The following is a 15326-nucleotide window of genomic DNA, read 5'->3' on the forward strand; positions in this document are numbered from 1 at the left end:
ACAGTCTGAAACCCTGGCAAAATCCAGATGGTCTTGGGGGCCCTTGCTAACCTTCTGTGACCCTCAGTTTCCCCCTCGCCCCTCCATTTCAAATGACAAAAATATACCTTATGTATTAATATACCTCATGTATTAATGTAACTTATGTATTAATTTTACAGAAGGTTTATCCAGATTAATGTACTGAAAAATGTTAACTTAAAAACAACACAAAATTCCTCCCCCACTGTTAAATATCCTTGATACAGTATACTGAGTATTTTGATACCTTAAAGCAGAAAAATTCATATGTGCAGCAGTCTATGATCTTAACAGTTGAAAGACAATTTTCCAGATCAGATGCTTGCTTCTGTTTTTCTTTACCCTGTTGAATGACAAAAAACCAGCCCTAATTCATACTATTGAAGTTTGCCCAGCTCTGTAACCTTACTCTAATCTGAAAGAAGTTTGCCCTTCAGCGAGTGGTTTCTTTATACTTCCCTGCTCTCCTAAATAGAGACAAGGCAGTGATGACAGGCTTCTTCATACGTTGGGGTGCGGTGTGTAGGTGCCTTACATTTGGATGTGTAAGATCTTATTTATGTAACACAATGGGTTACCCTCAGAAAACTGAACAAATAAGATATTTTGCTTTCTTTAGCACTGTCAGCCATAGGTAACAACAGATTCATAGTTGAAATCATCCTCCTGATGTAGATATAAAAAGTTACACATTTGTTTACTTCTTTATTTTTAATTTTTTTTTTGAGTTATGTATTGAATAAGCTTCCTTGGTCAGCTGTAGAGTAGTGTCTGTAAAATGAGCTTTCAGAAAGCTTAAAGGGCAGCAGGAGTTTGTGTGAGGGATCATGAAATAAAAACAATTGCTTTTGTTTTGGCTTTGTGTTTTCAGGCCATGTAAAAAGTTGAATCATTATTTATGAACTAACTTAAGTGCTGTGGGTGCAGACTTATAAGGTGCTTGCCTAACTTTTATCTGCTCTCTGGAACAGTATATTATGTGGATTTCTATTTTCTGAACTTAAGGCTCTGAACTCAAGCCAATTTTGAAACATGTGTTTGATTACAATATTTGAAACTCAGAGTTTAAGTTCAGCTCTTAATTTTGAAAGACAGCTTGAAATGGAGCAGAAATTTATGGAATTTAATAGCCTCAGAAATCACTTTTTTTCTGAATATGAAATATCAATATTTTATTTCAGATTTCAAAAAATTTACCGAATTTAAAAATTCTCAATTTTAGGCCATGCTCCTTCAAATGCTATAGAACTGCTATTAAAAGAAGAGGGAACTCTTGTATATACTAATCTCAGTACTTACATTGGTTTCATTTGCACCAGGTCTTCTTTGATAAAATGCAAAAAATATTGGAAAGGGACTGTTCACAATTACATGCTTGGGGGGGAAGTTATCAAGACACTTGTAAATAATTTTTTGAATCCCAAACACTATGCAGAAAGGAAATTCGGATACCTCAGTCAGTGAAAGTTGTCATAAATGGAAAAGACAAGGAAATGTGTTAGACAAGGATATTCACTGAATTGTGTTAGTGTGTATGCTTTTATTGGCAACTGTGAGGGCACCCATGAGAACAAAAAGGCCTACGAAAGCATCTGAAAAGCTACTTTGACAGGTAAAGCTTAGATTCCTTCCACATGAGTGGGTGTTCCACAGACACTCCAGAGCCCTAAGACATGCAGAAAATACAGGATACACTATGGTCAAAGCAACAATGCAACTGACCTGTCCATTTTTTGCTATCTTACCCTGCATTGGACCTGCTGCCAGCCTTGAACACTCTGTTAGAGACCTCCTGCATTGCCCATCCTGCTCTGCCCTCCTGGTGCCACAAGACACCTCTCCTCCCACCGCCCACAGGGATAGGGAGCAGTGGCACTGACTCTTTTCATGTGCCTCATGGGCAGTGGCACTGGTGGCTGCACTGGTGTCACCTAAGCTTCACTGCAGATTAATGTCCAAGCATTCCAAGGGTGAGTGGGCTGAGACCTCTGAGTTCAGCTCACCTGCTGGCTGCCTTTCTCCAAGAGCAGAAAGTAAAGAAGCTATTTTTACCCACATTAGTTGTTGGAGAAGGGAAGATAGGTGCAAGGAAAAAAAGTAAAATACTCACAACTCCTCTTTTGACGAATGGCCACCTTGACTTTTTGGACTCTAATGGGTAAAACAAATATTATCAGTAAAGAAACAAATAGCTAAAAATAAAACTGTTATTTATATTATTTATATATTTATATCTATTTATATATTTATTTTTGAGTAAAGCTTGATAGACTATACTCTACTTGACTCAGATTTAATACTTGTGTTTGGGCAGTTTGTGCATCAAACTTTAAACCCCAGGTTGTTGGTTCCTTCTAGCAAGAATTATGACTATCTGCAATGGGATTTTGGATGATGCTAAACACTCCTACTTGTTGAAGATGCTCAGTATTTGATTGCCAAATCTTTACATGGGAAAATCCTCATACCTCAAGCCAATTCTTGAAGATATTGTTTTGAAGCAAGAGTTAGTCCATGCATGATCATTAGTGATAATTTGGAGTTATTCAGAAATTCAGAACTCCTGTGAACAAACAATCGTACAAGCCATAAGCCTCAGATCTGTCATGGGGCTGGCACCGTGGAGCTGGCTATAATTTGTGGTCCTTGGTGAGGAACAGAGAAAGATGGGGATTTAGATTTAGGAATGCACTGGTGAATGGTGAGGAACGACTGTGTTCAGCAAGAAATCTGAACAGGTTTTCTGTTATGTGGCACCTATTTTCAAGTCTGTGAATGAGTGGAAATCACAGTCAAAACTTTGTTCTTCTAGTTTTTGGAGGTCTTGGCTGTTCTGGGAGTGGCTGGCTTATTTGCTCTCATGGAGCTGCTGGTTGTCACCTTGATTGACTTGCTTTTTGAGAAACTTTTGATCTCTAGTCACCAGGATCTTTGGTCTCTGCTAATCACACTTCCCACATTACTATATTCCACAATAGATATTTGTGGAAATTGCAGGTCTACATTTCAGTTTTGGAAGGTCTTGTGAGCAACCTCTAGCCATGAATTGGGTCTGCTACCCTTGTCAGAACACTACTGGAAAGGGCAGTATGGGCCACTTTCTTTCCTCTGCTTGAAGCTGTGAAGGTAGGAAATTGTATCTCAATCTACTTGCATTGGAAATTGAATCACATTGATGTGGGGTAACAGGATTCTCCACGGAGGCTGCACTGCCTGTCATTGTTCCCATACTCCCTCCCCATCCCACATGCACACATATTCCAGTCCTGGCTTTTACTGGGCTCAGAGGAGCAAACCTCCCCCTCCTCCCATATCTGACCTGCACTCAGCAGGAAGGGTGAGTAGGGCAGGTAGTCCATGGCACTGTCTGACACCAGGAGGTCTCCAGGGAACACCTCAAGTCCCGGCAGACTCACTACCAGGGAGCTACGCCTGCGCTCGGCTGATCTGTGAGATGCAACAACAACACACATCATCTCTCTCCGCTTGAGGCTGCAGAAGAAACTTCTGAAGTGCTCCTTGCTGATACAGAAGGGAATCAGCTAAAAAACCAAATCACAGTAACTATGACGTGATGTGTTAAAAGAACAATGAGTAAAAAATTTCAGTGATTAGCAGCAAATATCAAATTATCTTTCAAACTCCTCAATGGTGCTAAGATCAAGGTGCTTAGGGACATGGCTTGCCTCAGATAAACAATCAGAGCATTTAAATATTTTAAATTCCTGAGTTTTTCTGAGATTAGGCAAAAAGTGATTGGGGATTTCCGAATCTATGTTTTGGCACTGGAGTCCAAAGGAGCAGTAAAATACTATATTCCTAGCTGATACATGTGACTTGTCATTGCTTTTAACCTTCATATAATTCAGATGATTTCAAGAAAAGACAGCACAATAGAGAAGAGTTAAAATGTTGGGTTTTTTTTAAAAAATATTTAAACTTTTGGCTGGTTTGTGCTATTTTCTTTCTAAATCTTTTTGGCATTTTTTTTTCTGCTATTTCAAGTATTTTTTTATTTTGAATGTAATAAGACTTAGTAGCCCTACCGATTAAAATAAATGGCTCTTTCGAACTATTGTTGCTCCTAACAGAGAGCATTGTCTGGGATGTAGATCCGCCAAGGAAAGTGACACAGGCATTCTGTATCCAACGGCGTATTGTGCCAGAGGCTGCTTGCATTCACATACAGAAACTGTTGGTGCATATCAAAAACTTTTTTGGATTTTGCTAATAACCAACACTGATACCAAATTAATTGTGTAAGTATACTGCTGCAAAGGGACTGGTGTCTACAGCTGCTGTTGTGCTGCCTTCAACTGACTGACACATGAAGGCTACATTAGGGTTCAAAGGGTCAGTAATTAAGTAGCTGAGGGAGGAGGCACAGAAGGTGTGTACATATATAAAAATTCTATTTTTCAGTCACTACTGGTATTTTTGGTCAGATTAGTATGATTCTTACTGGGATTTTCTTTTTGCCTAGGCAGTTACCTTACTGTAAATATCTAGCCATTTGCCAACACTTGATGTGAAACCTGGTAGGTATATTTTTCCCCTTAAGTGCATGAATAGTCACTTGATAACTTATCAACTGGCAGATGAACTCTGAGGTAGAGAACTGGGATTTGATGTGTACAGTAGAACATGGAGGTTATACTTTTTTTATGATCTGACAGTGGCATTGCTTGCAATTGCCTCAGCTAAACAATCGAACGATATGGTTGAAAGTTGCTTCTAACAAAAGAGAGGGCTGAAGGCTATCAGGAGGGCCAGGTCTGGGACTTAACACTTGAAGGATGGACATATTGGGGCTTGAAAGCTGTGTGTTGAGGAGGTTACAGTGTACAATTCAGGAGTTCTTTTAAAGTTTTTCTGGCAGTCTTACTGAATGGGGATCATAGGATCTGGTTTTTTAGCTTTAGGATTTATAATGAAACTCACATTTCTCATGAAATTGGCCCCCTATCATGTAGTTTGAGAGGTTTTATGCATGGAGTCTGTTTCTAGGTTGTCTGCAAGACCATACCACTACAAGGGAAAGGAGTGCTCCTCTCAGCAGTACCTTCCTGAGAGGTGTACTGAGTGCTACCCAATGCGAATTTTCAATATTGGTAACGATTGAATTAAGATGCTACTGAAACCTAACCATTTTAATAAGATGCGATCTCTTGGGCATCTGGGTTGTTATACAAGTCAGATGCTGCAATATAATACAAGAATAATTCTTAAAGGTGTTATTACTGTGCTAGGAAATTCAGATTTATTTCAGCTTGGCTTCATGGTAAAATTTTGTCAGTATATTATTGATTTTTAAAGTATCTAGCCTGCTACTAATTTCATAACACATCTGAAGATGAGGGCTAGTGGCTTATGAAGATAAGTAATGGGAAGCATAGTTTCACTGTGAGTTAAATGACATTATTTCCCCAGATAAAAAGGCCTTGAACTTCAGGCACATATATTGCTAAACAAGCTCTTCAGATGGGTGTGCAAGCCTGTGGAGTGTGGGAGCATGCCAAGGGCACTTAGATGTGTATCTACAATATACCTTTGCAATCAAGCAAGCCTGGGCTGATTAATGGCTTACATGCCTAAATTATGTACTCATGCTTCACAGATGAAAGTACAGGTATCTGTGTTTTCCTGGCTTGATGCCTGTAGACGTATTAGATACATTAGATGATTTTGTTGGTTTTTCTGGAGAAATTGAGTTACTGAAGTGCTGTGTAATACAATTTACCAGGTTTTGAGTCTGTATACAATATTTTAATGTCTTCTCAGGCCTGCAGACCCTATAGCTTTGTCTTTTTCTTTAGTTTTTGTTTGTTATTCTTACTGGGGTCAGAGGGCTGCAGTGATTGAGTGAAAGAAATGCTTGTATTTCAGGGACAAACTCAAGCATCTGAGGAGATATCACCTGCAATAATTTCTCCTAAAAAACCACTTGTTTTTTTAAACGTGATAATATCACAGATTTGCATCAGGAAGTTATGGAAAATTATTAAAGACATTGAACAAACTAATGATCTGGAAAAGTAAATGTCCTTATGTGTATACTTGTTTCTAGGGCATGGAAAGTGTTTGTATCTTTATCTGTCCATAATCTTAGCCTAACCAGCTATCCAAGGGAACAGACATCTATATAAACCACCTCACTTAAATAACAGATATGTTATTTAAAGGAATATTCACTAGATGAGAAGAAAAGCAACAGAAAATGTTACTAAAAGGTAAACATTATAGGGTGGTCACAGTGCTGAGATAGATGCCAGGTGGTTGCACTGTTACCCAAGCCACTCGGGGAGGATACTTCCACTCCCTGATTCAAAGAGTTAACATGGAAAATGACTTATTGCCAAGAGTAAATTATTTATATGATTGCATAAGGAATTAAGTTTAGTATAATGGACATGATCCTGTGCCATGTGCTCCAGGATGACCCTGCTCGAGCAGAGAGGCTGGACCATATGACCCACTGTAGTTCCTTCCAACCTTACCCTTTCTGTGATTCTGTGTCACTTTATGGGCATATGAAACATTAAAAGAGGAAGAGGAACACTTCAAGACAGATGAGCCCAGCTCCTTCAAGTCATTGAAAGTTAGCTGTCTTGGCAGCTACTGGGAAGACCCTTCATCAGCTTGTTTGCTTTCAGAAATAGTGCAACCCAGTTGCCCACCCAGTCTCTGATAAGCTGAATGGTGCAAGGAGAGAATAAGCTCAGAGTAAACTCAAGGTTTAGTTTTATCAATGTTTTCTTCCATGGTAGTGTTGGTTTATTACCTCACCTTCTCTCTACTGCATATGCCTCTCACTGTGCTGCCCCTCTTTTCCTTTTTGTTTATTTATTTTTGCTGATTATTTTTAATCAACATCAGTTCAACAAGTTACCATGCTGAGAGAGACGTGCTGGCATTCCTGACTGAGGCCTGTGTGGGGGAAGGCTGCTTAAAATGAGCGTAGGTGCTTTAAGAAAGGTTTTCGAAAGTACAACCTGGAAGCAGGGAGAAGAGATGTTCACTAAAACTGAAAGACAGAGATATGATTTTACCCAGGACAGTATTTAAGTCATTCTTGAAGAGGGGTTGCCAACTGTCCTAATGTGCTTCCAGATGGAGAGAATAATCTAACATTTCAATAGTTTTCACTGGTTGTGATAAGAAGCGATTAGCTGTTAAGGAATTAGACCAATAACTTGGATAAAGGAGGAGCTGAATACAGGCTTAACCCAGACCTTGGACCAAATTAAACTCGAAGAAAAAGGTTTAAAGCAGAACCTTGTGATTTTTTTTTTTAAGTATTTTTGCACATTCTAATATTGATCAAGACAAAAGATAGAAGTCATAATACATCATCCAAACCACCTTTTGACAATCTTTCCTGCTGGTGGCTATGAAAAATCTTGCTTTTTTTCTTCTGTGGTTTCTTTTTTTTAAAAGGTGTCTGGATAGAGTCTAGAGCTGATATCCTAGATGGCATATAGTGTCTTCCTTCTGAAGCCACTACAAGCAAGTGGCACCAAGAGAAGGTGTTCAGTGTTCTCCTGTTTAGCTATCTGCATTCAATGTCTTCAATTTCTCCCCAGAAGTTTGCTACAGAGCATGCAAATCTTCATCTTGTCAGTGAGACATACTTATGTATTAGAGTTTTGAGCTGGATCAGACCAGACTCTTCCCACTGTAGGTACAGATCACTTGTTTTCACATCCAGATGAAAAGGTCTTTCCCTCCCCTCATCTCTCTGTCTCCATTGTAAATTCAAATGCTAAAGAGTGGTGGAAATTGCAACAATTCAGAATATCTAGGAGGCCTCTTCTGCAATGATTACATAATTTCAGATAAACACACACATCTCTCAAACCTTGCCTAGGGAACCGTGTTGTGTAAAGACTCAGAGACTGTATCAGTTTGCTCCAAACATGTCAGTCCCAAACATCCTCAAGGGGATCATGCAGTGAAGTGAGCACTACTTCATCAGCAAGAGAGGGATGGTTATTAAGGGAGGTACTGTCTCCTGCTCTCTGTTGTGTGGGGAAAAAATAATACTTTCCCTTCTGTAAACATTTTAACATCTTAAGGCAAGAAACATATCTGAATCAATATAATTTCTAATAAAACTTCTACTTTCTGATAATTGCTTGTAAGACCCTGATGCAATTCACTGCACAAGTCTATAGTATGCAATACTCTATCTTGCCTGCACTAACTTATAAAATCCATGTTTTCTATGTATTCTTCTTAGTTTGTAGGATTAACACCCACCCCCACCCCCAATCCTGTAACAATCCTACATCTACTTTGCTCATACATGAGAACAATATTGAACTGTTCTGCTAGCTTCTTTGCTCCCTTTTCCCTTCCACAAAGTTTTGAGGAACGTTATTCAAGATTATGAGATGTTTCACATTCTCTAAGCTGAAATTTCATGCTGCTAAGCCAAACAACTAGACCTTTGGGCAGTTAGTTCCTATTGCAGAGCTCCCTGATGATCCGGCTGAAATATTGTGTGAAATAAAGCTAAATATTTTGGGGAGAGGGCCACCTTTGAAAGATTATCTAATTTAAAAGTTTAGTGAGCTGGTGGCAGGCATTTCACACAGAAATCTACAAATTAAAGTTGAGTTACATATATATGACTCACTGTTCAGTTTTGTCTTAGAATGAAGCTGATTCATTAAAAATGTAGAAAAGTCGAGCTTAGAATCAGATACAACAAATATAGGCATACCTTTGTATGGGCAGTCCACTCTTCTGAAAGAAAGTGAGATATTCTAGTTACTTGGTCAGAAAGCAAGCAAGCAATATGATTTTTTGTGAAAAAAAGAAAGCATTTGTTAAGAGAAATGTACTCCATAGACTTGGACATTGGCTAATTAATTTCACTGTTGTGGAGAAAGAAGGAGAATGCATTTGATATACAGAATGTTTTCTATATTTGAAAGGGGGTAAAATAGCTTTTGGTTTGTAGTGCAAAACCAACCAGTTAGTAAAGAGCTGTACACCTATTTGGCATTATCCACCTTCAGTGGAATGTGTGTTTAGGCAGTTTGCACAGGACAGAGTCAAGCATGTGTGCAAAGTTAACTGGTTGTGCACATAATGGAAGGTCATTAAGAGCAGATCTAGTAGCAAACCTGGCTTATACAGTGCCTCTCCTTTTGTCCTTGTGGAGAGCTGAATGGTGGTTTGCTGCCATGGAAAGATGGAAGGCTAGCTCCTCCCTTCCTGATTTGTCTTTACTGATACTTGTTGGACCAGGGTTTCTTTTTTATCCCTTTTTTTTCCTCCCAGGAAAGATTGCACAATTGCCTGTTCATTTAAGGAGCTGGACATAAAAAAAGAGGGGGAGCAATGAGTGGCAGAGCTAGGTAAGTGAAAATAAATGAAAGAAATGGGACCTCCTCCTTTGATAGTAGCAGACCTTAAGTTTGGCTCAGACAATTTAATACTTGGTTTTATTTGAGTTAGTAACGCCATTCAGTAAAACAGAACAGAGAACTTCCCTATCAGGAATAATCTTGTTGAAGAGTTAAAGAGTGGGTTGAAAGAAAATAATCTTCAAAAACCCAATCCAAAATCAGATAAATTACTTAGTCTTGTTCTTCCATAACCCCATCAACAGCTATACTGGCCCACCAGAGTGAATGGACAGGGATGGGAAAGAGTGGCCATGTGCATCTCTTGCTGATAAGGAAAGAAAAATTTTTCTTCCTTTTGAGTGTAGAGTTAGTCTTTTCTATCAAAGGATCATGGCCCAGCTTGCAGTTCAGGTTAAGAACTGGGTTTTTTTATGTGCGCTGGGCCATGATGGACCAACACTAAATATCATAGAATGAAAAAGAGGTTGCATCCTCCTATTTTTCTTACCTGGACACCCATCCATGGTGTAGGGCTTGGATGGGGGAGTCTCCTAGGCAACGTAGAAGAGTTGGCTCTCCAAGAGTTTCTGGGTGGCTCATTGTGACTACCATAGCTGAAAGGATCTTCTTGGCTTGGAAGCTTTGATCTGGGTATGTCAGATTCTGGAGCTGATGTAGTTGTCTCGGACTTGGCTTTGGAAGACAATAATTTTGCATGGACACAAGAAGGCAACGACAATGAGGAAATTGTAATGCACCGAGGTGGACTCTTACAAATGTGGTTGAGAGAGCCAGTGTATTCCTTTTGATTCCCCATGTCAGAACAGTCCTGAAGTGACAGTGCTTGTGAGGCAGAGGCCATTCTTAGACGCCTTAATGTTGGAGAAGTGGAGATTCTGGACAGAGCATGACGATTGAACTGGAAAGGTGCATGGTGGCTCCCAATGCACTCCTCTGTAGGAGGTTTCAGAAGTGAAGACTCTGTACAACCTTGTCTTTGAATGTAGTCCCCTGGAGGCAAGGTAGTGTCCATACAAAGTGGTACTGCCTGCATTTCATAGGAACTGAAGACATCTTCTAGGCTGCTGCTTCCAGACAAAGCAACATTTTCTTTATGGAGATCGGCTTCCCTGTTTAGAAGTTCCACACTGGTGCAGATTTCTTTGATCAGACCGGGAGAATAATCAGAGCTTGGTTGTTGCATTCTTAATTTGCAGCATGAAGATTTATAGCTATGCATACCTAGGAAACACGATCAGAAAACATTCTTATAATCTTGCCATATGACCTTTTAAATGGGAAAATATGCAAACTGAAAAAAAATTAAACAAAACAATGTAGATATGTGCACTAGTACATAAACAATTACCTGCATATTGAATCCTGCTAAAATACAGGTTTCTACAGTTTCAGGATCCAATTTTGGCAAGCTGTTTGAACAGCTGTTAACTTTGAGTCTGTACGCAGTGTCAGCATTGCTCAGTAGATCTAATTTGATCTACTAAAGAGTAACTGTGTCTAGAAACTCTACTCATCTGGTACTGCAACCACCTAATTTCCAGTTGCCACTCCCCCATCGATAAGTAAGATTGTAACACCTCTGTATAAGGGATAAAAGCGAAGTCCCTAGCTCTCAGGACTTGCTGCAAAATTCTTGAAGTACAAATACTAATTACTCACCGAATTCTTAAGCAAATACAATTTAACAATTGGGTAAGATGTGTCTATTTGCTCTTGCTTTCTTTTCAATGGGTAAAGTACTTTGTAGTAGACATTATGTATAAGTTGTAATCAAATAAGGAAGAAAATTATTGATATCAGTAAATTATCTGTTGATTGATCAGCATATAGTGTTATGTTCTGTGATTCATGAAGCTTTGTTCTAAGATATTTTCATGTCTAGTCTCTAAAACCAGACTGACATTTCAAGTAATAATGAAGATTATGAATTTAGCCTCTTTAATTTAGCTTCTTTGCTAAGAGGACTCTTAAATCTGTCCATGATTGTTGGCTTATTTGGGGAACTTTCATTTATTAGAATTAGTTTACTCAAACACATTTTGACTCTCTTCTTGAATATCTCACATTGAATATGGTTTTTTTGGTCTAATTATGCAGTCGAGTCGCATTGATTTTATAAAGTGATTAGAAACAAGTTATTTCATCAAGTTTCCTGGTTCAAAGTATTGTATTTTACAAATTCTTCAGCCAGTAGAAGATGGTAATTCAGATTCTTAAAGGAAGAAAAAGCATGATTCTTTATGACAGAAATGGATTCTTTTACATCTGTAGTGAATAGCCACAAATATATTAGTATCTATTAATTTGTCTTTAATAGATAAGAGCTAATTAACACATATGCTTATTGAAAATCACATTCCAGATATAGCAGAATGATAATAATGTCAAATTGCTACTATTTTCCCCTTTCTGAATGAAGGTAGGATTGGATACCATTGTTCTGAGATTTGGTGATATTACTTTTTAATATTTCAAGACTTTTATTTTGTGAAATGAAATCACATCTCACTTATTGTTTGGCCAGGCATTCTCCTTGCTTTTTTATTTCTTAATTTATTTTTTTTAATGATCATCCCTTCTCCCTTCTCCAGGCAGAATTTTGCAACTCAGCATGCAGTTTACAGATATTCATGTGAAATGTTCTGCTGCAGAAGTAGAAAAGTTTAAAGACATTTCATGGAAATCTGATATTAAAAATACACTCATTTTTTACTTTTCAGTTTAGCAAACTTTTTTTAAGTCAAAACATGAGTTTCTTTAGGAGTACTTATGTGTTACTTTTATGAGTAGAATCTCTCAGTAAAAAAATATTTGTAAAGAAAATACACTGTGTAGAAATATGCCACACACGTGCAGAACAATTATGTGATTAAACTTACCAAACTTACCAAAGCAGCCAAGTGAATTTTCACCAACTTCCAATATATCACATCCTTTTAAATCTAATTTTCAAGAAGTGCTTGATTAACTGATGCTAGTCTTTTAACGGTAGCATTTTCTCTCTTAAAGCCTCCTTACTGAATGCTGCTAGAGGGAACGAGATTTTTTCTTGTAGATTTTTTCTAGGGGATTTGTTTATCAGGTCAGATGGAAGTGGCTTCAGGATCAATGCCTGTAAACAAAAGGTAATATGCTCCATACATTTGATTAAACTTCACGCCTTTTATATATTTCTGGACTTTTTGCATCAATAAAATTTGGAAAGAGAGATCTCAGGTAGGTATATAATGAGTTGCAAGAGCAGATTAAATGCTTCTGCCCTCCAACAATCTTCCCCCCCCCCACTTGTCTTGATTCATTCAGCTGGATCTAACTAGGCATTGTTCATCCTTCATGGAGATATAGTAGTGATATATCCCTAGGTTATATTATTTGCAATTAGTTTTTAATTTTAACAAATGTGCTAACTAGCTGAGTGATTTTGAACAAAAATTTTAGTACCAGAGTATTTGAGAATTCATCAAAACATTGATAATTCACTATTTTGTTTTGTTGCAGAACTCATTAGAAACCATCAGAATTGATTTAAAGATTCTTTGGTCAGATGAATTGAAAGTGAAACTTGGGAAAAGATGTTTTGTTTGATATATAACTTGTGAGGAAGTAGTTACTCCTACAAATCTTAAAATCTGTTTTGTAACTAACACACATTTTCAGAGGACTTAGTGAACACTTGCAAGTGTAGATGACCTTTGCAGTACAATATTTTCATTTTCTGTAATTTTTTTTTTCAAAACTCATCCACGAACCAAATCAAGATACCCCAAAACTGGTATGAGGAAGTGCCTTTGATTTTGTGTAGCATTGGATGTGTCCATGGATTATTCTGAGAGAAAGAAGTGAGAAAACAAGCTCAAAGACTTTATTTGTGAAACTGTGATAGTGTTGCAGTATTTATATTAGTATTTATCCAGTTTGTTTCTAAGAAAAAGAGACACACTCACCCTGTCTGAGAGTTGATAGTACAAATGTATTTAGTTTAAGAAGGACTTTTAGGAACATTAGACTTTTTCTCTTTTTTTTTTTTTTTTTTTTTTGTTCTTTTTAGGGAGGGAGATTGGAGGAGGCTGTTTTCGGGTTTTTGTTTGATTGGTTTTTGTTTTGTTTTGTTTTGACTCATACTGCTCTCAAGGTGATATTAGTTTCAGGATCAGATGAAATGGACAGACTTTGTTGCTTGATAAAATACGCAAATGTCTGGAAATTTTAAAGTGTTCAAAACTGCCCTTTCCTACCCCACAGGAAAGACCTGGGCACACTGCAGCTGGCAAACTGGAGTGGTGAGGATCTCCAAGTACAGCCTCGGGGGGAAGGGGGCAAGGCAGTCAGCAAGCAAAGCCATACCCTTCCTGGGGGGAAATCACCTCTCTGTTGGGGAGAGTGAGTGCTATGCCCTCTGCTCCTGGCATTCTTTACATTTTTGTGTAGTGCATCAACAGTCTCTTCTGCTGTCTAATCGAAATCTTTCCTGTCCTGTAAAGCTGCTGCTCTGATTTTATCCCCATAAATTCTGATATTCTGATATGTGGCCCTTTTCAAGCACCAGTCCCCACATCAGTACAAGATATGCCAGACCAGACACTACTCTACTCCTTAGCTCATAAAAGCCTAATCTAAATCTAACCCAAACTTCTGAATGTCTAAGCATTCAAACAGTGCTATTCTGTTTGCTTGCATGCAATTCAGAGGACAACAGATATTGCTGGGCTAGAAAGACGGTTGTGCATTTCTCAGATACCAATACCTATACTGGGGCATTGACAGCTGCCATGTGGAATTCTTTTTGAAAGAGAGAATTGGGTAGATATTACTAAAAGAAGGAAGTTAGAGTGCTAGCCTAAGATCAGGGCTTATTTGAACTACTTTCTGACATATAGTACTGAGTCTGGTTTAGGTGGCTTTGGGTATAGTTAGGCAGAAACTTTGTTTTGAGGTAATTTTTTATCGATTAATTCTGACTGAGACCATGGAGGGGTTTTTTTGTTGTTGTTTGTTTGTTTGTTTGTTTGTTTTAATTCTAGCTGAGACTTATCCTTGATATGATCAGTATACTTGAATTAACCTACTAGTTTACATAAAAAAGAAGTTATTCTACTTCTTTCCCATTTGCTAGTGTTATAAATTGAAAACTATATCTAACTTCCTTTACCCAGAATTAAAAATATTCTTAAAGGTTTAAGTACTTCTCTGGTATAACTTGGGGGCCTAGGGGCCCAAGTTATAGGGTGAATGGATGTAGGTGAAATCATAATTGCCCTCATTTTCCCCAGAATTCACTGGCACTGCTTATGTTGCCTCTTAGACTTAATTGTGATAAAACAAGTGCCCCTCTCAGCTTGAAGTATACCTAACTGGCTCCTTCACAAAATCAAGTTACATTAGCTACTACCATTTCCAAACAGTTATCATCCTAGCTCCAACTATAAACTCTATCCTAAACTTTGCATAGAATTAATTCCTTAAACTATAATTCTCATCCTCAGAAAAAAATGTAGCTAAGTCATTTAACTGACTAAGCTCCAATTATCTTGCATATGCTTTAATTACGTTAGATGAATGCTTGTTCTGGTCTAAATATTAACATTTATGCTCAAATTTCAGCTTTCTGTCAACTAACTTTACTCCAAAATACACCTCCAATCTGAAGCTAATCAATTGTCTTTTATGCATCCTTTTCTGGTAGTGTCCCTTGAGCATAGTCAGTGCTTCAGTTCTTTGACCTTTGCTGACATGGACTGTAGTGCCTTAACCATGGTCTTTTAACCAGCTGCAGGATTTGTTAGGTGACTCCTACCAGGGTTAATCTCCATATTAGACCTATGCACCTTTATGGATCAAGATGATACTTCATGTCAGTGATCTCTTCTAACTTTGAACAAAACTAAGTCTGTCCTAAGCATTTTCTCCAGTCCTATTTCCCTGTTTTTT

The sequence above is a fragment of the Corapipo altera genome, unplaced genomic scaffold (assembly GCF_003945725.1).
Source record: "Corapipo altera isolate COAL_440 unplaced genomic scaffold, ASM394572v1 1, whole genome shotgun sequence".
Lineage (NCBI taxonomy): Eukaryota > Metazoa > Chordata > Aves > Passeriformes > Pipridae > Corapipo > Corapipo altera.